We start from the raw sequence: 23395 nt of genomic DNA on the forward strand, positions 1-23395 counted from the left end.
GCTGCATTTGAAGTCTTATTAGGTCGGTTTATTAGTTGCTGCATCCGTAGAAGAATGACGTGGTACAGTACGTCCCAAACTGGAGCTGGTCCTATGGGAAAAATGCATAGATCATGTCCGCTAGATTGAGTTACAGGACCTGTAACTTTGTTCTTCATCTCTTTCTGCTTTCTTTGTTTTTCTTTCGTTGTATCTCTCTTTCTCCTTTTTTCCTTCCTCCTTTCTTTCCTGCCTTCTGACTGATCTTCCTTCTTTCTCTTATTTTCCTCTTTCTCTTTTGCTTTCTTTTCTAGTGACATATTTACCTTTCAAATTGCATATGACTTAGCTTTTGTTTGCAATCTTCAAAGGAGCTGTTATGTGTTGTTTTATTGAAACAAACAGGCCACAGTAAATTCATTTATCCTGGACAATGCACCAAATAAATGGCAACGTCATTGCTGATTAAAATGAAAAGTGCACACATGATTACTAGGAGTTTGTAGAGACAGCACGGTCTTGAGTTGAGAGCAAAGAATGAAACCATTAGGATGGGGGGGAGGGGCAAAAAACCCACTGGTGATTGTGAAATGAGGAAGTTGGAGATTGTAAAGACTTGAGATTGAGTTCTTCCAAGGGCCATTTCGGTTTAAGTGTTTACATAGGGATTACATCTACTACTATTGGAAATTGTTGGGATTTGGACACTCTTTCTTCTTTTGAATCAATATTATCACTAATTAAGCAATGTAAACCAGGAAATCCTTTTTGGTTACAAACTATGCTTTGAAGCCAGGCATGCATTTGAGTGTTTTCAATCAAAACCTTAAAGTAAAAATAGAGAGAAAGCAATTTCTCATCTTCAAAGGAGAGCTATCAGTGGGGAAAACTATCTTCTGAATTGTACTTAGGAGAATGATGTGAATTTTGTGGCCCTGATTACAGCACCAAAGCTCTAAAGAGCTAACTGCACTTTAGAGACAAATCCAAATTCTCCCTTATAGCAAGGTTCCCCCCGCAAGTCAGGCTCATCGACTCAGGACTTCTAAGACACTTGGGTTCTCCAAATATGAGTACTTACATCCCTTTCACAAGTTTTCTCATTGCATGGTACCACCTGTGTCATTTCTGTACCCAATATCTTGCTGCAAATTTACTTTTTTAATGAGATAGACCAAGCTGATGCAGCCAATGCGGCTCTTTAGGGCTCGTGATTAGCCTTTGTGGGAAGAAAAGTATCGCTTGCAAGAAAAGCAGTGGACTATGGAAGCATTACATAAAGGCTAGGAGACTCACCACCTGGTCCTCAGCTTGGTTCTATCTTTTGGTAACCTTGAGATTTGGGATAAGCGACTTCAATTTTCAACCCATAGAGTTGTGAGGATTAATTAATAGACGAACGGTGCCGGCACATGACAAAGAGTCACTAACATTCTCTTCTTGGTCCATTAGTGAAGAGAGAGAAGAGTTAACATAGTCCTGTAGCTCAGAAGGGGCACCTTGGGAGGGTTTGTGCCTTAGCGAAGAAGGGACAAAGGATGCATTATCATCTTTGTTTCTAAACTGGTTTCCCCCTGACTAGAATTTTATCACTTGTGGTAGTGAGTCAAAGGAGGGGGAAAACAATGTGTTACCAAGATTTTGGAGTCTCTCCACACAAGCTGAGCTGATTAAGAGCCCAAGTAAGAAAATACAGCCCAGAGTTAGGGAGAGGCTGGGATGCCCTTCCTCTAATGAAAAGCCAACAACAAGGATTTCAGATAATTTTTTTTTTTTACCATTCTGTTCTCTGATTATTTTTAGTATACAGGCTACTTATTTTTTATCTGGCACCATATTGAAAGTATATTATTTTTAATAGCCTTTTAAAATTTGCATGGATTGTTTAGGCGCACAATTGTATTATCTATCAATAATGATAAATTTTCTTCTTCTAATCCAATCCCTGTACCTCTTATTTTCTGCTTCCTGTCTTATTACACATAAATTATTTTACCACTACTTAGGGATGATTAAAATAGTATTGCCGGGGCGCCTGGGTGGCACAGCGGTTAAGTGTCTGCCTTCGGCTCAGGGCGTGATCCTGGCGTTATGGGATCGAGCCCTACATCAGGCTCTTCCGCTATGAGCCTGCTTCTTCCTCTCCCACTCCCCCTGCTTGTGTTCCCTCTCTGCTGGCTGTCTCTATCTCTGTCAAATAAATAAATAAAATCTTTAAAAAAATAAAATAAAAAAAATAAAAAAATAGTATTGCCTTTTTGGATACACTATGATAAGGATGACTTTGAGAATGTAGCAACTAAAAGCCCAAGAAAGAGTTAAAAATACGTCACAATAATTTGTAGGTAATGTGACAATGCCCTGAAGACAAAGGGCAAAAAAGCACACAGAAAAGCAATATCAGTGAACAATATTTCGAATGAATAAATGAATGAACACAATGCAATGCAAGAATCAAAACCTGTCTGTAAAGCTTCAGGTATGAAATGACATGAGGAAATTATCATTTGTATCAATCAGGATTCAGTTAAGAAACTAAAAATCACTCTAGGTAGGGATTGAAGATGAAAAATCAAAGCCTTAAACAACCATTGAAAGAACTGTAGACAATCTATACGTAAGATTAAATTGCATTGACCTATACAACACACAAGTGAATCCACGCAAAACTAGGGAAATCTGAATACATTCTACAATCCAGTTAATACTGTGTACTGATGCCAACTTCTAGTTCTGATATATTACAGTGATAAAAGATGTCACTATTGAAAGAAGCTAGTTTTTGTTTTATTTGGTTTTTATGCAACTTTTTTTTTTTTGCAAACTTCTGTGAGTCTATAATTATTTCTAAATAAGAAAAGGAGGCTGTGGAAGCAACGATTGGAGAAAAGACCACACTGTTTTTCCAAATACCCAGAAGTGCAGGATTGCTAGGAAACCACACTAGAATATGTGATTCCAGGATCAGCCTTTACAGCCTGTGTATGCTGTCATTGGCTGACTCTAACCAGGGAAACTGACTGCAAAGTTTTGGGGGAAATCTAGTTTCAGGCTTCTAGTCCCTGACCTACAGGGGTGAGTAGAAAGGTCCAGGGATAATATTGAGTTAAAAACTTATATTCCAGCTCACTGATATTTGATAGATACTATACATTTATCATCCAGCCTTTGAAAAGGGGATTAGAAGAAGGAAATTGGTCAAATTTTTCAGTTTGTAGTAGTTTCCTTGTAGTTCTCTATACACAACACCTTGTCTTTCCATGTCCTTGCACATGTGGCTTCTTTAGCTGAGAATGTCTTTCCCGGTACAAATTCCTCCTGGCAAACCCCATACCTCCTCACACCCTGTTCATCAGGGTCTTGCTTCATCTCTTTCCTGAAAGAAACCGAGGCTAATGGAACATGAACAGGCAGCCCCACTGTGCAGAGGGCCAGGCTGTGCTGCCCTCGCAGGAGTCCAGGGGTTGACCAGCAGGCCAGCAGGTATGACCCAAGATCCGTTCCTCAGCTACCACTCCTTACTTCAAGAACCTCACTCCTGATGAGCCAAATCTAGCTTCCCCATGAAAAACAGCAAGGAGAAAAATTAATTCGGTAGTACACAGAGGGCTTAATAAGAGTCTGCCATCAGACTGTAGCCTCAGGAGTATGTTTGCCAGTCATACCACTACTGCAAATGGGTCTTGTAGCCCCTCTTTATTTCCATTTATTTTTCCTGATTCACCGATCCCTACTCCTCCCTTCCTTCCCTGTAGGTTCCCATGTTAGTGGTCTAATGGCTGGAGATACCTCAGCGAGCCAAACGTCCCTTCCCACAGTGAGCTGACAAACCAGTGAGGAAGACAAACATTATGCAATTATCTTAGAAGTAATATAACTACTGAAACAACTACTATAGCTATGAAGCAGCGTTTATAAAGTTTTACAAAAGGAAAAAAATATGAAGGGGAAGGATACGATAGTATAAAGGACAGCTAGGGCAGGTGAGGGGCAGATCAAAGAAAGCTTCCCTGAGGTAAGAATGCCAGTTGAGTTCAAACTGATATGAGGGATTTAGCCATATAAAGCCTGGGAGGAAAGCAGGGAGAGAACAAGAACATTCTGGGCAGACTCCCCGCGGCTGTCAGCCTGAACTCAGGGGGGCCCTGAAGGAAACCACAGAGCTCCCCAACTCTCCCTCCCCTTCTCACCATGCGCTGAGTAATACCGCCCTGACATGAGGCAGCTGAACTCGGAGTTAGCAGGAAGGAAACATAGAGGTTTATGGCTCAGAATCCAGCAGAGAAGAGGAGGAGGTGGAGGCAGACTGTGTCACGGAAAGACCATGGTGCTGGTCATAGTACATGTGGACACCGCCACTTATTAGCTTTGTGACCTTGGAAAAGTCACTACCAGCCTCTCAAGAGTTGTTACAAGGATTCGGTGAGAAAAGAAACAAGTAGGGCCTTAGACCCAGTGAGTGCTCAATGAGGTTAGCTTTATCTGCCCGCGTTCTCCAGGTTTGCTCTGGACTGAATTGTGTCCCCTCAAAGTTCGTAGGTTGAAGCCCTGACTTAGGGGCAATGTGACTGCATCTGCAGAGAGAGGCTTTGGGAGGTAACTGAAGGTAAATTTGGGCCCTGCTCCAAATGGGCTGTGGCCTTATAAGAAGAGGGGGAGGGGCATCTGGGTGGCTCAGCTGGTTAAGCATCCAACTCTTGGTTGCAGCTCAGGTAATGATCTCATGGGTCATGGGTCATGGGATCAAGCCCTAAGTTGGGCTCCGTGCTCAGCAGGGAGTCTGCTTTAAGATTCTCTCCCTCTGACCACCCCGCCAATAAATAAATAAATCTTGAAAGAAAAAGAGAAAGAAGAAAGAAAGAAAGAAAGAAAGAAAGAAAGAAAGAAAGAAAGAAAGAAAGAGAAAAAGAGGGAGAGAGATCTCTCCCTCTCTCCATCATGTGGGGACACAGTGAGAGGCAGCCGTGCACAAGCCAGGGTAAAGGCTCTCACCAGAACCCAACCACACTGGCACCCCGATCTCAGACTTCCAGCCTCTAGAACTGAGAAAATTAATTTCTGTGGCTTAAACTACCAGTCTACGATAGTTCGTTATGGTGGCCCACACCGGCTACGGTAAAGCCCCATTTAAAAAAAAAAACAACTATCCTTACAGATGACGGAGTACTTAACTGCAAGGCCATCCAAAGAATGAATTTATGAAAAAGCAAAGGAAGGGAATGAAATAACCAAATAGGATCGAGGGCTTGAGCATTTTCATAAATGAGATCAATCTCAACCCATCCTCTGTCTGGCTGTGACTCCTTCCGTGATGCACACAGCCTGAAATGGGTCAGAACTCCACGGATGATTTTCTGTGTGGTTGAACAAGATGCCTTCTCCTTGTTTTCATTCTTACTGTTGCATGAGAGATGGGAGGACACTTAAACTCTAAGAAAGAAGACCAGTAGTGGCCAGCACTGAGATCCAAGCACCAAGAGACGGCACTACAAGGGAAGAAAAGCACTATATACTCCTTAAAAGGAGAAGTAAAAAAAAGTCCAAGAACCCAGGATCCGTGGCACCAAGGGGCATGAGCCAAGGCCACAGATGAAATGGGAAGAGGAAGTGGCACCGTCCCATCAACAGTGCTTTCTGCGGGACGTGCGATGCTGGATGCTGGGAAAGACTACTTCACGATTTCCAAGCCTGCAAAGGTTGATAAGCACTATCTCCATAGGAATCCATTTGATCTCACCACAACCAAATGAGGCAAGCACAGCAGGACAGGGTTTGTGTCCCCAGGGAGGAAACTGTGGTTTGGAAGTCTTCAGTGGAATTCCCTCGGCCGGCAAGTGTTAGAGGCAATAGCCAAGTCTCCATTTTCTGATTCTAGACCCAGTGTCCTTTCTGTGGCAAATGTCAGGATGTGCTCTCTACCTTTGCATCTGATCTTGACCTGGTTTTCCAAGGTCAAAAGTTTTCTCCATGTCCTATCTCATTCCCTGACCAACATTCTCCTCCCACCAAAAGTCACGGGATGGCTTCTTCCAGAACACAAAATAACAGTGAATGGACTCTGACAACAGAAGGGAGAAGAGAAGCATGTAGATAGGGACCTATGGACAAAACCCCACACGTGGCATAATGACTTTCCCCCTTGATGAGGCTCTCCCACAGTGATCCTTATACTGCGTGGCCACTCCAGGATAACTGCTATTTTGATTCCCACTTCGCACCTGGGAGAAACTGAGGCTCAGAAATATGAAGGACCTTGTCCATGACGTGCTTTCTAAAGATCAAGAGCCAGATGCCAAATCTTTATGTCCTCTTCCACCTCCCTATGGGGGACAGAGCTCTGGCGTGACGGCCGGGAGGCTCTTGGGTTCCAATCCTTTCACGCACTTCCCGTGTGCTCCCGGTCGAGCCCTATAAACCCTGGGCTTCCTTTCCTTCCACTGTAAACTGAAGGGGCTGGACTGCATGGTCTCTGAGAGCGTTCTCTAAAGTGGCTGGTAAGAAAACAATCACAAATATTGGAACACATATTGTCCAGACTCTTTGTGCTGTTTCCCAAATATGATTCAGGGAGTGAGCCAACAGATAGAGGAGGATATTTATTTTTGCTGGTGAGGTCGACAGAGACTTCTTCTGAGCTCGATCACACAGGAGGTCTTTCTGCAGGCCACAGCGTCATTGCACGTCATGGGCCCTGCGTGCTCCCTCTCTCCCCACCACTGCTCGAAGCCTGGGAGAACGCTTTTGAAACCAATCAGGAAATTACTTATCAATCTGAAGCCCTACAGAGTTATGAGTGCTGCTCGCTGCCAAAGGGAAGGGGATTTTGAGTGAAAGTCCACATCTGTGCGCAGTAGAATTCAAAGACTCCAGCTGTTGGAAGGTCTTGCGAGCAATGTAAGTAAACAGCCCTCTCTCCCGATCGAAGTGAACTTCTTCAGGCTTTTTTTCTCCCACGGATGAGTCTTTTGGCTCACGTCGGTGTTGAGCTGTTCTCTCTCCGTTCATCTCTGAGGTTTGGGGGTGTTTACTGACTGGGGCTTGCTCAATGAGCCATCTCCTCTGGGGGATGCTTCTGTTGAACAGAGGAGAGAAAGCGAAAGTCGTCAGGATCGGCTTTGCTTGGGAAGGGTTAGTTTTGAAAAGAGCCCTTGACTTGGCAGTTACGCTCCTTAATGGCTATAGATCCATAGTCAAGAGGACTGTGAGGCTGACATGGACATTGTGGGGGCTTCGCCCTGCAAAACAGAATGGTCATCGGGTCTGTGCCTACATAATTCTAATTTAGGTGTTCCCTTCATCTTGATATACCGCAGGATTTTAATGGAGGAAAAAGGGAAACATTAAAGCTAATACTGTCCGGTGGAGATTTCCTTGCAGTGGTGTAAATCTTGTGCTCAATTTAGTTTTGGTCGGGGGTGCTGATTTATTGACTGTTCATTTTATTAAAAAATGGGTTCGACATTTTAACTGCTGTGGGGAGGAGAATGCATTCATTGCAACACATGAGCGAAAACATCTAGGCTGTGTTGGTAAAACCGTGGGTTTGTATTAATAGTAATTACGTGATGAGATTGCATAATTTCATACATAACGCATTGTACTAAATTGCTTTTAAAGATATTTTAAATCAGATTGTGGTTAAGGACTGAGACGTAATTGTAGGGATATAGCTAACGTAAAGGAAATAGCTCTGTTTTGATCAACCTTTGTTCGCTGAGACCCTACAGCTTCACCAGGAACTTGAGTGTCCTTTTCCAAGGGTCCCTCATCAAGAACCCTAGGGTTACAGGGAACTGGTGTCCCAAGATCTCAGACTCCGCCCCACCATCAGACTGGGCATTTCACAATATTTCTTGATTCCAGTTTGAATAATAAAAGCTCACATCCTCGTCTTGGTTCTTCTACTCCCCGGAAAGCTCCCCTAAGCACAAGAACAACTGCCCTTAACGCTGGTTGGTATCTGCCTTTCTTTCTTCCCTTTGAGCGACTTTGGTTCACGGTTTGATATCCTGTGATGACAAGACTGGTCTTGTTTCCAATATGTTAGTTACTTAACTCTTCCGTGCCTCGGCGCCAGCGCAAGCATCGGCACATCAGAGGGTCAGGAAGCTCCAAGTGGAAAGGGATTTTAGCTACTAGGAATTTGTAAAAGCCTATTTCCTATGTAGACAACCCCACACACACACCCAGAGCAACTTTTAGTCTGAGGTGATGTCTAACCTCTCACCTTTACTTAATATTGGTTAAATACCTAATGTGCTGAAAGCAATAAAAACAAAACGTGAGATGACGTTCCCCTTCTACAATTAACATGTGTGCAGTCTGTGCAGCCCCAGCCAGCTTTTGTTCTCATGACGATGATTAAATAACTCTGGGCACTGGCTGTTGGACATGTGGGGTGCAATGGCTCATAAAATGGAGGGATACATGCTTGGAATGTGAAAGGAAATTATCCAAATATTGGGAAACATGTTGTGAGCGCTCACCAGACACTTGGCCCTCTGGTCACCCTGTCTCGTGTGGTCTTCGGAGCAGCACATGAGGACACGCCCCAGAATGGCCTGTGTATGGTCACTTAACACCCCTGTGCCTCGGTTTCCTTACTATGAAATAAAGGTAAAAACCATGGGGCTCCTGGGAAGGTTGAGCGTTAACATAAGCAAAGTACCGTTTTTGTGTCTCTTGCAGGAGAAACTGAGGTTAGAGATAGCTAGGTAACTCGCCCACAGCCACACAGGTGATGGCTGGCAGGGCTGGGATTTGGGAGTAAATGTTGTGGCTGCATCATACTGGAGAACGGCCATATTTTTACGAGCTTCCCGCGTGCTGTTGGGTTCTTTCATATGATCCCTATCCAGCCTTCACAGCGCCTTCTGGTAGAAAGTGACTGGCCATTACCCACGAAGATTTCAGACAGGGAAACAAGCTCAAGACTTGAGGCAACTCGCCCTAGGTCACACACCCAGAAATCAGCAGGGCTGGGAGCTAAGTGCAGGATTTGGAATTCCCAGGCTTGTGGTCTTTTCAGGACCCCATGCTCTTGACGGGATGGGAGGGAGGGGAGTCAGGCCCATACTGCCCCCCTGCAGGGGAGAGTGAGCCAGCGGAGAATGACCATGCTCGGCGTCAGTGAGGCCTTCACCTGTTCCTGGCCCGGTGCCTCCTTAATTAAAGCAGGTGCCGGGGCCCCTTTGTCAGTAATTCTCCGGAGTATTGGGTGTGCATCCGAGTTTGACAATCACTGTCCTCAGCCTGTTCTGTAATCTGGGAAAGAATGAAGTTTGCCATTTCCCCCGAAGAAGGTAACAAGTTCTGTTCAGGAGAAGAGATGGAGCATTTTCCTTATTCAAATTTTGGGATTACCCTGTGGTCAGAATCAACCTCATTTCAGAGTTGTTTACTGTCTCATTTATATCTTCCCACGCACTTCACCTTCCAAGCCCTGTGACCATCCGAACTTTGTGTCATCAGCCCCTTTGATTGCAACAGAAGAGGGGTAGATCTCTTTCCCTTTGTCGGCTTGTTACTATAAATCAGTACCGCTCAGTAGAATTCATCACCGTATTAGAATACAGTGAGCTATATGTGTAATACGAGAGATTCACTCAATAAACTTTACACAGAGAAACCGGCGACTTGGAGCATTTACTGTGCTTAGTAAAACACAATGAGATCGCTTTCTCTGCAGACTACTACAGCACAGATAGAGACCAGCCAAACGTGTTCTCAAAACATGTGCTGGGAACTTCAGCTGCCTCGGGAAGAGGTCACGGAGGGCGTGGTGGAACAGGAACCACTGAACGCTGGAAATAATTTCCGGTGGTGGCAAATGTCAGGAGTTGAAGGGAAATAGCCACGGTTTTGAATTCTGGCTTGATCACTTCCTAACCGCAAGTACATCACTTCCCTCCCAAATGCATGTAACAGACAAACAACCCAGCATGGCGCCCAGCACAATGGATGCCCAACCAACAGGGGTTCCTTTTCTCCCTGGCTCTGGTCCGTTCAATCCACAAGTATTTATTGAGCACCTACTATGTGCCATGCATTATTCTAGATATAGCTGTGAACAAGAGCCCAAGTCTTCCTTTAAACCTTGGGGGGGGGGTGGGGGCAACAATAGAATCATAAGCCAGGATGTAACCTCCGAGACGGGGAAGTGCTATAGAGAAAAAACGATACAGTAATGAGATAGAGTGACCAGCAGTACATCCATGGGGCTGTTTTGAGACCTGAAAGTCTGTTCTGTCATTTTCTTTCCTCATCTCCGCATCATATGCCAGGAGTAATTGTATGAAAAGAAGGAGAGAAAAATCTCTGAACCAAACTGTGCTGCAGTTATTTCTTTCATTCCATCTTGTGCGGTTTTTTTGCAAGATGTTCTTCCTCATCAAAGATAAATCAGTAGGTCCTAAGTGCATGAAGATTAATTAATGGTTCTTCTTAAAAGTTCAAATCATCACAATTCCTAGGGATTACATTGTTGGAGAGGAGAAGAACCACCGCATGGCAGATTTTTAGGGATGAATTGTGCTGCTTCACAATGACTTCATGTGTGGCTTTGAGTCTGAAATCGTACATATGTTAGTGCAGCCAACGTGCGAAGCTGCCAGAAGTCGGCCGATCCAATGCTCTATTAGCCAAGAGTCATGCGTACGGCTTTGAAAAACAATCATGGTCTGAAATGTTTCCTTTCTTAAAATGGTGCAGCAAACCTCACTTGGGTCTGAGACAGCGTCTCTCCGTAGAGAAGGTCACAGTGCAGATAACTTGTACCAGAGGAGTCTTTGTCTTTCACCAGCCAACTATTTGTGGCCAGAATATTCTTGGCTGCAACCACCCAGATGATTGTCTCATTACTCCATTATGCCTTTATCACCATCGTGTAAACCCCAATTATGGATCCACGACTTAGAACGAAAATTTCGTATGCACAACAACACAAAATGCGCAGGTCAACGTTTTCGATTTTCCAATACAGTCCTGGTATTTTTCTGTTTAATTTATGAAAATGTGGTCTCTCCAAATTGCAAACACATTTCTAGAAATTGTTTTGAAAACAAGGTCCCAAGTTAAAATGCAAAGACTGAAAAATAAGAGCAAAGAGGATGAGATGAGGACCTTGAGGTTAATTACCCAGTAGTAAAGACAATTGTGGGGCAATTCAGTGATGCTCCTTGGGGCTCCAAAGCCATCTCACCCAGAGAATGGTGGGGAGCTGCTGTCCTGAGAAGAGAGAAGGGGAAGGGAGCTACTGTTGTGTGTGCACTTTTATGACAGATGCTGCTCCCAGCATTTTACACGGATGAGGTCCTCCTCTTGACCCTTGTGTGGATACTATTTGCTTGTTTTATGGAGGAGGAGTTGAAGCTTGGTGCAGTTAAGTACCAAGGAAGTACCGCACCAGTGAAGAAGAGGCAGGACAACCTGAATCCAGGACTGACCTGCTGCACAACCCACTCTGTCACTGTGCTGAAGAAAGATAAAGGGTCTCCCCACCAAACCCCCTACACACATGCAATACACATTCTATTTAGGTAAAGAAAGAATGTACTGCAAGTTTTGAAATGTTGAAATGGCTTCCTCAGGGAAGAGGCTGAGGCATTGTCTTCTTTGGAGGTCTATTAAACCCAGATTGGTTATCATACGTGTCTGGTATAACTTCAGTGTGGTCCTTCCCCAAGGTGAAAAGATAGACAAAATGATTTCTCAAGGTCTTTTCTAGTTTTCCCAACCAAAGGCCAAGTCTACATCCATGCAAGGCAAAATGGCGGTGGTGACATGGAAAGTCTTGTCATCCTGCTCTCCCTCCCTGACCCTGTGCTGAGTGCTTTGGCTGGAGTGATGTCCAGACTTTCTGGAAGTTACCACAGTCACTCGGATTGCAGGCTTTGCTGGCCATTTCCCCACAACCAGGGAGGGGACCCAATTCCTAATTTGATGGCTGTACTTCCAATGTTTCAGAAATACAAACTGGGACCAAACTGGCATAAAAAAATGGAACGTAGTTAGAAAATAGGAATGTCTTCTAAAATTTTGGCTACCACGTGTATCAGTTAGGATTGCATTTATCTGTGAGTATCAGAAAATCTAGTTTCTTTCACGTGTAAGGGGTTTATTTTTCTCACACAACAAGAAGCCGAGAGGTAGATGATCCAAGGATGATGTAGCTATTTCAAGATGTCACCAGGGAACCAGGCTCCTTCTATCTTCCTGCTTCGCTCGTGTTGGTTAGCATGTGGCTTTCGTCCTCCTAGTGGCAAGACAGCTGCTGCCCCTCCACGTGTTGAGTTCATATTCCAGGCAGGAAGGCAAAAACCTTCTTGCCATACTTTGCCTTTTTATTTGGAAAAGGAAGCCCTCTTCCAGGACTTTCCATGTACATGGGCACCTTGCTGCAAGGAGACCTGGAAGTTTGTGTATTCTGTCTTTAATATAGAAAAAGGCAGGGGGAAAGTGGATTGGGGTGGGTTTTGAGAGAGTCAAACCTATAGTACTTGTCAAAATATTCCACAAATTCTTATCTCTGAAAGCAACGAATTTGGAATTTAATACATAAATAAATATTACATATACTTTACCTAGTTCCACCTATTCTGATACTTAACTTTGAGCATAAAAATATTTTAAAGTGGTAAGGGGCAGGTAGGGACAGGATTCTACCCAAAGTACCACAGAGTAGGGGGAAGAAATGGATCTGATGTCAGATTAAGGTTCTGAATTCCAGTTCATAACTAATTGGGTGTGGGATGTCTGTAAGGCCTTCATTTATTTGTATTTAAAATAGGGGTAATGGTGTGGGGGATGTCTGGGTGGCTCAGTTGTTAAGTACCTGCCTTTGGCTCAGGTCATGATCCCGGAGTCCCTGGATCAGAGTCCCTGGATGGAGCCCAAGGTCAGGCTCCCTGCTCAGTGGGGAGTCTGGTTCTCCCTCTGCCCCTCCCCCTGCTCCTTCTCTCTCTCTCTTATTCACTCTCTCTCTCTAATAAATAAATAAAATCTTTAAAAATAATAATAAAATAAAATAGGGGTAATCGGGGCTCCTGGGTGGCTCAATCTGTTGAGCATCCGACTCTTGATTTCAGCTCAGGTCATGATCTCAGAGTTGTGAGGTCGAGCCTTGCATCGGGCTCCCCGCTCAGTACGGAATCTGCTTGAGATTCTTTCCCTCTGCCCCTCCCCCTGCTCTCTCTCTCTCTTGTTCTCTCTTCCTCAAAATAAATAAACAAATCTTTTTTTAAAAATAGGGCTAATGAGAACAACCCATAAAATTACTTTAGAATTAAATAAGATATGTAAGCTTATAAATAATATATCATATAAAGAGTCTGGCACATAGTAGGCACTCAAGAGATGATAGTTCTTTCTTGCTTTGCACCTTTCATCCAGCAAGTGTGTAAACTACATGAGCTAACAGCTGAAAAATCAGCTCTTTGATTGCAAGAAATGAGAACAAATCCACTGAACGGTGTGTAGCCTTACCCTATCAGTGCACGCCAAGATTCTTTCATTTTGGGCTTCATCACATTATCTTAGCAAACCAGACAAAAATGTCCAAGTGATTTTGTTTTCCAAACTGCATCATATGCTTCAAAGTGCCATCTGCTTGTGACTTGTTACAAAACAGTCAACAGAGCCATTTGGTGACATTTTAAATAGTGACCAGTGTTTGTTACCAAGGGACATAATTCCTAGAATTTGTTCAATTTGTTCTGTGTTGTTGAGATGTGAAGTAAAGTCTGCACAGAAACTCTCAGCTGTTTCAATACATTATCCTCATCTTAATCCCAAAGCCAGGTCTTAAATTGCATTTCTTTCCATTTTAATTATCTCCCCATGTCACTCCAACCTTTCCAGTCAAAGGTGGATATTTAAGGCTTATCACCTCCTAGTCACCACTGCAAAATTAAAAAGAGGAAATGAAACAAACCAAAAAGAGTTCACAGCTTTGCCAAGTCAAAATCCACGCATCAGCCAACATCTCATGTCTGCACTACGGTGAGGTGGAAAAAAATCATAGAATACAACTCAAAGTCATTGGCTCTCGTTCACATATGAGTGAACCTTTTAAAGTCATCTTTAGCAAGCCATTTAACTTTATTCTCCCCATCGTTACCTGGAAAGACTAATGAACATCCCTGCCCCTCCTATCTCACCTGGTTGATAAGAAGACCGTTGAGATAATGTGCTAGATGTGCCATTCAAAATAACACATGATATACTCGAGTGTGTTTCAGCATTTCCTGTCTATTGTAGTACAATTTGTACCATATTGTAGTGCATAGAAAATTGCATGACCTTCTCAGGTTCCCCTCTGATTTCTCACCTTATCTTCACCTATCTTGACAAGAGGCCATTGCTCTTCCATCACTCTCTCTTCCATATCTCAGTGTGAATGTAGCCAATTCTTCCTGGCCTCTACCTGATTTCTAGCTGTTAGGCTGATATCCAGGTCTCTGCAGGCTGACCACCTCTTTTCCTGGCTAGAATGAAGCTAAAGTCCTTTTACAGTCATTGAATGTATACTTATTTATTGGATCAGAAGTGATCCAAACAGACAAAAATTCCTGCCCTCCTTGAGATTACATTTCAGTCCTCTGGCGTCACCAGTGTAGGCATACCAATGAGGACACCCCAAAGTCAACAATGCAATGTCATGCTGTCTCCTCTCCCTAAGATCTTTGTCTCAAGTGTTTCTATGATGTGCTCACATGTGCTCATGAATTCCTGCACAACAGTCACCATGTAAATCATCGTCCAAATCATAGTCCTCTATGCAAATCACAGACCTTGATGGGGTCCAACTTGAGAATGGTAACATTCGATTGATGGATGCAATCTCTTGTTTTCCCAAAGTTGATCATCTTCATGCAGCCAGAGTGTTGCTAAGTTCTGGGCAGAGATGGAGAGAAAGCCACTTTCCCGTGGTGAGTCACCTGGCTCCAAAGTAGTTGTGCTTGTACCCAGAGATTAAAATCTTTACTGGAAATATCTTCCTGAAAAGTTTTCCTGGAAACATTTCTTTTAACATATGACATTAACAACTTTCTCCATGAAGACTTAAAACCAGTCACTGGGTAGGAAATAGAAACAATTTATACCCTCTACTGTCCATATATATCCCCCTTCCCATTCAGATATGTGTACACACACATCCCCACACCTCTTACCTCTCCTTAATGATCAATACCCAACTTCCTATTGGCTTTAGCTAGAACGCTCTAGAAACCAATGAAATCTGGGTAATCTATCTAAACTGTTGTCCCTTCAAATTAGTAGAGTTTGGAAATAATCATTTGCATCTACTCCCAAGCACAGAATGGCCAGGGCCAACTGAAGGCCTTCAGGTACCACCTCTGAAACACCTTTAGAAAAAGCTGATTTGCTTTCTTCCCCCTTTATTGGTCCTGCAGGTTGCCTTTAACCCACCTGGTCCACTTCCCTTGGAAGAACAGAGAAGTATGGTAGTTAGAGGTGGGTCAAGGGAGCCAAGTCAAGGTTATTTCAGGACGGAAAAGACTTCAACATTGATACATACAGACTGAGAGCAATCAGCCAATGGTAGAAGATGAAGATTCTAGAGAATGAGAGAAGGTATCTGAGCCTGGTAATCTAAGAGAGGCAAGAGGTAGGTCAAAACAAGCCCCCAGGGGTGGGCTTGGTTTTGAACAAGCATGGGTCCTGCCTCACACCAGTGTCGATGGAGACTGGCGGGAAGCAAACGAGAATGGAGGGGAATGTGGATAAACTACGAGTGATAGAAAATTTGAGGGGGTCCTGATCGTGCTCTCTGTTTTTCTCTATGAGTTTAGAAGTAGCATCTTTGTTTAAGATAAGGACAGTGAGCTGATTAAATGTGTACTGCAAGTACCCAGCCCCATTCTCATCATAGAGAAAACACTAGAAAAAAATTTTATTTACTTCTTTTCCCCTTGACAGATTGAAATCTCTAGCAAATGTTTATCTCCACAAGACATCATACAAAAAGAGCCACCGTGACACCAGCCATATATTTTGCATTTTAAGTGAAACACATGAGCCTTCCTGAAACTTTTATTTTAAACTCTGTACTATAACGACCTCTCTACACTCATCTCAGTTTTGAAAATAACTTGGCTCAAGTGCAGACTGTCAGAGAAACCCTTTGACCACACATATTCTCTTTCTGTGACCCACAAGCCCGGAGAATGTTCTGGAACCTTGCCAGCAAAGAGGTGTGTGGAGGAAGAAAGCTGAACTCTTAGAGCTTTTGATTTCAGTGCTGTAAAAATGATTCCAGACATGACAAATGAGAGGGAGATAATCTAAAACATGGATCGTTTCCATGTTTGCCCTTTGAAGATTTTAATAAGCATCAGCTTTCTTGGGCCAAATCAGGCTCTTAGCTTACAAATGTTTCAGATTCAGACTGTCTTCCTTTGATTGTTTGAAATCACAAGGGTCAGTTTGGGGAGATTTCATACTCAAATTTGAGGGCAGCTGGCTGACAGACCACAGCAAGTAGTGGCCTCTGAGGGGAGCAGAGGGTCTCCTTCTGCTTGTCCTACCACCCTTCACCCACAACATGATGGGGAGGAGCATGGATGTGGATAGACCAGGTCCAGATTCAGCCAGGTTTGAAGGTTCCCAAGAGGAGACTTCTCTTGTATGAACAAGGGTTATGAGTTTGAGATTTCTTGAACACTAGTGTTCTCAATCTCTCTCTCTCTCTCTCTCTCTCTCTCTCTCTCTTCTCTCCTCTCTTGTAAGTAAGTACTGGTCTCTTTGGTTTGTCTTTTAAGAATTCTAGTTGCCCACAAGATTGGTATAGTCATAGGGAGCCAGGATTAAGTAGTCACGAAGCGCCTGGCACTATTCTAGGCACTCGGGACAGAGCGGATATCGAAACAGACCAACTTCCTTCTCTAGATATTACAGTCCACTTGAGGAGTAGACAAACAAAGACAACAAAATATTGTTGATGACATGCCTGTCATGAGGTGATGAAGACAATGAAGAGGGAAGTGGGTAAGAGTGAAGCAGGTGTGCTGCTTTAGAAAGGTGGGTCAGGGAAGGCTGGGTCCACAGAAACCCAACACTTGAGCAAGGACTGAAAGGTAAAGAGGAATGAGTCACGCCAGCCTCTGGGCGAAGAGCATTTTGGGCTGGGGAGTAACAAGCTGGGGGGAAGGCATGATTGATGGTCCTTGGTTCATTCCAGAAATAGGAGGCTGCCAGGTGGCTGGAATGAAGTGCATGAGGCAGGGTGTGAGGTCAGAAGGGAGTGGGGATCAAGCCCATCTAAGGCCTTGCAAGGGCTTTGAGTTTTATCCCAAGGGATGCAGGAAGCTATTGCAGGGTTTTAAGCATGAGAGTGACTGACAGGCTCTGACTTAAGTTCTAAGACCAGTCTAAGACTGCTGTTTGGGAAACAGACTGTTGGGTGAATGATATCATCCCTGCTCCAGCTCTCAGCACACTTGCCAAACTTATTATTATTTCAACAATAGCAGGCTCAGTTGATAAAGAATTCACAGACCAAAATAAAATGGACATGCATAAAATGTCTGACAATGGTCCACCTTACAGCTTATATTTTACATTGCATTGCTCTGCTTGAGGGCAGACTGACCCCATCACAGCACAGTAATAAAATGTAATTAATTTGATTAAGGACATTTCTATTTGTGGCATTTTATTTCACCAGCCAGAAAGCTCAAATACCAGACTGCTTTGTTCAAAACGAGACCTCAAAGCCAAGGGAAAAATTGTCTGTTGCCTTTGTTTTCCCTGGACCTGCCTCTCCTGGCAATCAGATTGATATCCCCCAGAACATGGGAAGGCTGTTTGCGTCCCAGCCCAGCTCACCAAGGTTATGGGGTGCTCCTTGGGCATTTGTGACCAAAGCTCTAGCTGTAACAAGATGCTCCTTTGCGTGGCCTTGTCTCTTGTGCATGGGACTCTTTGGGGCCAGTGGGGTGTTGAGGGGGGTGAGTAGAAGCAGGCTAATACAGAAACAAGCTAATTGAAGACTTACATGTGAGAAATCATGGATCCCAATCAAATACTGTTTATCATCATTGGTAGATTTTATTTAATTACTTCACCAACAAACCCACGTCCCTACTATACACCAGGTGCTGTTCGAGGTGCTCAGGACTCAGCAACCAAAAGCACAAACAAAAACACCTACCTCCACAGAGCTTCCATTTCATGGGGGAAGCCAGATGATACCAAAATAAATAAAAAACATAGTATGTGATATAATAATACATGTAATGGGCCAAAAAAAGGGGGAGGGCAAGGAAGGGAGTATGGAATGGTTGGATTTGTAATTTGGGGAAGAATGATCAGAAAGGCCTCACAGGGAAAGTGAAATTTGAGTATAAAGCTGAAGCGGTGGTACAGCAAGATGACGACTGATACAGAGAGTGTAGTTACAGGTATAAACATAGCTATAGATGTGGACGTAGGTGTAGATATACATAAATGTGTACATATACACATGCACAAACACATGTAGACACACATTACCTACACACATAATATAGGTATTGATGATATAGGTATAGGTATAGATATGGATATACATCTGAGGGAAAGCTTTCTAAGCAGGAAGGACAGCGAATGCAAATATCCTGTGGCAGGAACACCCTTAAGGAGCAGCACAGAGACAGTGTGGCTAGAGCCAAGTGAGCAAAGGAGAGATAGGTAGATCATGAGTTCACATGGTGAGGAGGGGCAGCCCATCAAAGGTTTGTGGATCATTCTAAGCCTTTACTTTGTAGACTGAGTAAAAAGGGATGCCATCAGAGGGTTATACATGAGTGCTTTTCCTGCCGAGTGCCTTCTCCAAGGGCAGGACCAAGAAGACCAGATGGAAAGAGTTGCAATAACTCAGGCAGGAGCTAACGTGGAAAAGACCAAGGGTGGCAGCTGTGAAGATGGTGAAGAAGGGTGCGATGCTTGAGACAGTGCTTAAGGAGAGCCACAAAGAGTTATCACTAAGGTACGGTTCATGGGAATGAGGAGTATCAAGGGCAACTCCAAGGTATTTGGTCTGAGCATCGGAAAAAAATTGTTACCAATTACATGAGGAAGAACAAGGCAGAAAGAAATGACCTTTAGAGAGAAGGTTGGGTATGCAGGACTGAGAGGAGGATTTCTGGAGTGATGTCATTGAGAAGGTGAGAGGGGGACTGGGGAGAGGGGATGGGATCCAGTGCACAGGTGTTAGGTTGGCCTGGGATAGAGGCACAAACAGTTCATTCTAGCAAGAGAGTGGCAGAATATACTTGCATGATATCACACAAAAGGGATATCAATGTGGTGGTGGGAGTTGTATGTTTTCTGATTACTTCTATTTTCTGAATAAAATGGAAAATAAGGTCATTCACTGAGGATGACCACAGAGGAAGAGGTGTTGGGATTCAAAAATAGAAGACAAATTATGAAATAGTTATAAAGGAAAGTAGGATGGTTAATGAAATAAAAAATAGTATAATTGAGGGGCAGCATTAATCAAAGACCCTTCTGAAGGGAACAATCACATTTGGAGATGGAGGGCGGGCAGCCTGATTGTATGTTTTTCTCTAATGCATCTAGCCAAAGTTGTGGTTTAGTTAAATAAGTTTCAATAAAGCAAAAGAGAGGCCAAGGAGTCACAGGTGTCTTCCAGACAGTAATTGTCATAGAATCTAAACAGGGTAAGGAATGAGGTGAGGACTTGAATAAGGGATAGAATGAAAATGGTAGTGTCCAAGTAAAATCAAATAGTTGTTGGACTTGGAATACTGGATGGAATACCAGAAAAGAAGCAGTGGGAAGACAGTGGGAAGAATGAAACTGAGTTTGTGAAGATACTGTAGTTATAGGTAATAAGTTCTTTATATGATCATGTGAGTAAGATGTGAGATGTGTGTAAGATCATGTGAGGCTGAGTAGGAGACAAGACCATTGAAAGAAAAAAAGTCAAGGGTCTGTGAGGCCAGGGTACGTGAGAGGTTTTCTAAGGAGATACTAAACCATCTAGATTATGGCAGTGATGTCGGAGAGAGTGACAGAGCCCAGGAGCTGAAATCTCCAAGATACGAGGGGAGTGAAGTAAATTAGTAGATGACATCAACCAGGAAGACTGGTGGGTGTCATGGACAGATGACATGGGTGAGACTCGACCCTGGATAGACAGAAGGAGGCAGGGGGATGAATGGTCTGGAAATGGCAAGGAGGATCACAGAGGTCCTATTGTACATCTGGGCCCAGTGGAATGAGGACTGAGGGGTAGAAAACAATCACTCCGTGAGTGTGCTGCAGGGACAGAGGTGTCCTCAGGAGATAGCCAACCTGCAGTCAGAACAAGAAGATGCAATAACATTCAGAATGGAGGGTGAGGATATAAGGCTCTTTGCTGATGAGTGACCTTGGGTTCTAAGAGGCACCAGGGAAGGAAGGGGTGGAAGATGGGTCAAGAAAGGGGCCACAGTGATGATAGTCCACATGATGAGGAATGGCCTGGAAGTCTGGAAGGACATGAACTGGGGTAAAGGATGTGGTAAGACTCTCTTAATGTCTCAAGATAGAGAGTGGAGGTGAGTCTGTAAGTGGGAAAGAAGACCGAGGTGGGGTCTATAGGAACCATGACAGGTTTATGGAGGCTTGAAGATGGGGGAGTGAGGAACCTTATCTGGATCACCCAGAAAGCTCTGGGATGTTTTCCTTGCTCCCCGTAGAGATTTTCACGAACTATCTTGTGGGGCCCAGGTACCTTGATAATCCTGGATTATAAAAAGTGAGAAGGTGGGAGACAAGAAAGGAGGCTGAGGTAGTCAGCAGAGACAGGTTATGGAGAACTGTGTGTCATTTTGAAGAGCTAGGGCTTTACTCAGCAGACCAGGGTTCTTAGTCTTGTGACAGGGGACCTTTGGGACTCTAAAGACTGTGGTCTTACCTCTACTCTCACATAACCCTGCACATCCATTCTGCCTACCATGTTAGGGAGAACTTGTCATTCGTCTATGTCAATGTTCAACCAGAGAACAAGAACCAACAGAAGATAATACCTATTAATCAACATAGGGTAAGCAGTTAGACTCTGCAATTATGAAGATTGTCTGGAGATTCCAGAATCTGTAGGGAGACCTCCAGGAAGGACACACTAGGACTTTTAGGTATGAGGAGCTGCTGTAGAACTAGGTGGGAGCTCTTCTTGTTAGGGAAGCCTCAACTATTCTGAAGACCATTTAATGGACTAAATCATGCCCACCACATTACCTACAAAAGCCTCCCTTACTTCTAGTCAACTGGTTATAGAGTTTGATCACCTCTGCAAAATTCCTTCATGCCAAAACCCAGATGAATGTTTGATGAAAATCTGGGGACTGAAGCCTAGCCAAGTGGACTCATAAAACTGACCATGACATCAGTATATTCCTTAAAATCTATAGATCCATGGCTGGGGGTTCCTTTTGTGAGCAAACAGGAGTCCATGAAGGGAGAGTGGTAAGAATGTCCACCTTGCAGCTCAGAAAGATCAGATCTTCGTGCTTAAGTGGTAAAAATTCTTAGTAAAGAATTTGAGTAAACAGTACTAAAAATAAAATATGACTTTCTCCAGTGCAAATCCATGTGAACTACAGTTGGTCTCAGTGGGAAATCAAGCAAGTTGGAAAGAACCCCAAAGAAAAGTTATTCCAAATTTCCCTGGATATCTCAAGAAAGGGAGTATTTGTCCAGTATGCAAGGCTTTTTAAGTAATGGCCCAAAATTCTTAATAACTATCCCATCTTCCACTGAATTCACGATTAATGAGTTGACAAATATTTACAGGCACCTAATCAGTGCCCAGTATTCCAGTGAAAAAGGAAAAAAATAATTAGCTACAGTCCCTCTCACCCCTGGCCAAGAAGCAGTCTCCCTGGGGGGTCCATCAGTTAGCGCTCTTCCAACCGAAAGTGACAGAACACCCAACTCAAGATGCTTCAAAGTAAGAAATGGGAAGGGGATTTCTTAATGCATAGAACTAACATCTCCAGTAGATCTTCTGGCTTCAGGTTCTATCGAATCCAGTTACTCTAAGGATATGGTCTGAACTCTGTCTTTCCACATCTCTTGGTTCTGGTTTTCCTTGAGTTGATGTCACTGTTGGTCAGGTTTCTCCTTGCAATGGCAGGTAGGGTGTCCAACCACTCCAGGCCTACATCCTTGTAGCTCAGCAATCCCAGCAGAAAAGTCTCACCACTGAGTTTCTCCAAACTCATTTAAGTCACTAGGTCTCCCTTGCATGAATCATTGTGATCAGAGTAATGTAACACCCTGGAGAGGCAGGAGCATGGGCAGACCTCATCAGAACCACATGTTCTGAGGGGAGGAGAGAAGAAAAGGTCCCCAAGGGAAAATCAAGAGGCTGTTCCAGAAGAGGGAAGGGATGTTTGGTAAACAACAAAAGTCAAAGCCCTCTACAGGAACATCACCACTCAAGATCCAGAAACCAGTGCGAGTCAGAAGAGAACCGAGAATTCCGTTGGGCTCCCTGCCCTAAACCACGAGGCTGTTTCCACCTCTCTAAGGGCAGCTAATAACAACACTTACTCTGTCCCACAACTGCAAGCATTCTTAAAAGTCAAATGAGATAGATGCCAATATACCTTATACATAATAAACATCATATATTTAAAAAGATGTGATGATAGCCTAGCCAACGAGGTGAGGCTGAGTTTGTGCTGGAAAGGCGAAGCCAGAAGACAGAGAACACGCAGGAAGAAGTACCACTATTTGGGTGAAGTTACTCACCGGTAAAGAGATTTGTTCTGCTTGTTAGCATAGTTAGTTCACATAGTTAACATAGTTAGTCTTAGTAAGTTTGTCTTCAGAATCCCATGTGCAGGAATGAATTAAAATAATGGCAATGAGGGCACCTGGCTGGTTTAGTCGGTTGAGCACCAGACTCTTGGTTTCGGCTCAGGTCATGATCTCAGGGTCCTGGGATCGAGCCCCACATCAGGCTCCATGCTCTGCGTGGAGTCTGCTTCTTCCTTCCCCTCTGCTCTTGCCCGCCCAACACTGTCTCTCCCCCTTTTTCTCAAATAAATAAAATCTTTTTAAAAAATAAAAATAATAGTAGCGAGAGTTACAGCTTTGTTTCCTACTAGCTGTGTGACTTTGGGAAAGTTATCTTAACTTCTCACTGTCTGTTTCGTCATTTGTAAAACGGCCTAATAGCAGTACCCGCCTCATAGGATAACTGCAAGGATTAAATGTGTTAATATAAGTTAAGTGCTGGGCATAGACTAAGTGTTCTACGAATATTAACTATTGTTATCGGTCCTCAAAACCCACTGGTAGGTATTCTTATCCCCATTTTTCTACATTAAAACACGGACACATAAAAGAATTAAATAGATAAGGTAAGATGTGAACCCAGGTTTAACTGACTGAATTT

General features: G+C 43.6%; 1 protein-coding gene and 1 long non-coding RNA gene across 7 annotated transcripts in view; one reads left to right on the forward strand and one right to left on the reverse strand.

Annotated features, from left to right (window-relative positions):
• The window catches only part of C1QTNF7 (C1q and TNF related 7), a 106843-nt gene that overhangs the window by 25925 nt on the left and 57523 nt on the right, over positions 1–23395 (forward strand). Inside the window, exon 1 of one of the 5 annotated variants that reach the window (XM_026514442.4) lies at positions 6785–6873. The exons of 2 other annotated variants lie outside the window; for them this stretch is intronic. The gene's annotated coding sequence lies outside the window, so the exon portion shown is untranslated. Of the gene's footprint in view, positions 1–6784; positions 6874–23395 lie in introns of those variants that run through there. 2 more of the 5 variants (XM_026514440.4, XM_057309758.1) reach the window with 2 other exon arrangements.
• LOC125280966 (uncharacterized) overlaps positions 6833–23395 on the reverse strand; it is a 93638-nt gene continuing 77075 nt past the window's right edge. For both annotated transcript variants that reach the window (XR_007187869.2, XR_007187868.2), the window contains exon 7: positions 6833–7051. This is a non-coding gene — a long non-coding RNA (uncharacterized LOC125280966). The remainder of the gene's footprint in view (positions 7052–23395) is intronic.

The sequence above is a fragment of the Ursus arctos genome, unplaced genomic scaffold, assembly GCF_023065955.2.
Source record: "Ursus arctos isolate Adak ecotype North America unplaced genomic scaffold, UrsArc2.0 scaffold_9, whole genome shotgun sequence".
NCBI lineage: Eukaryota > Metazoa > Chordata > Mammalia > Carnivora > Ursidae > Ursus > Ursus arctos.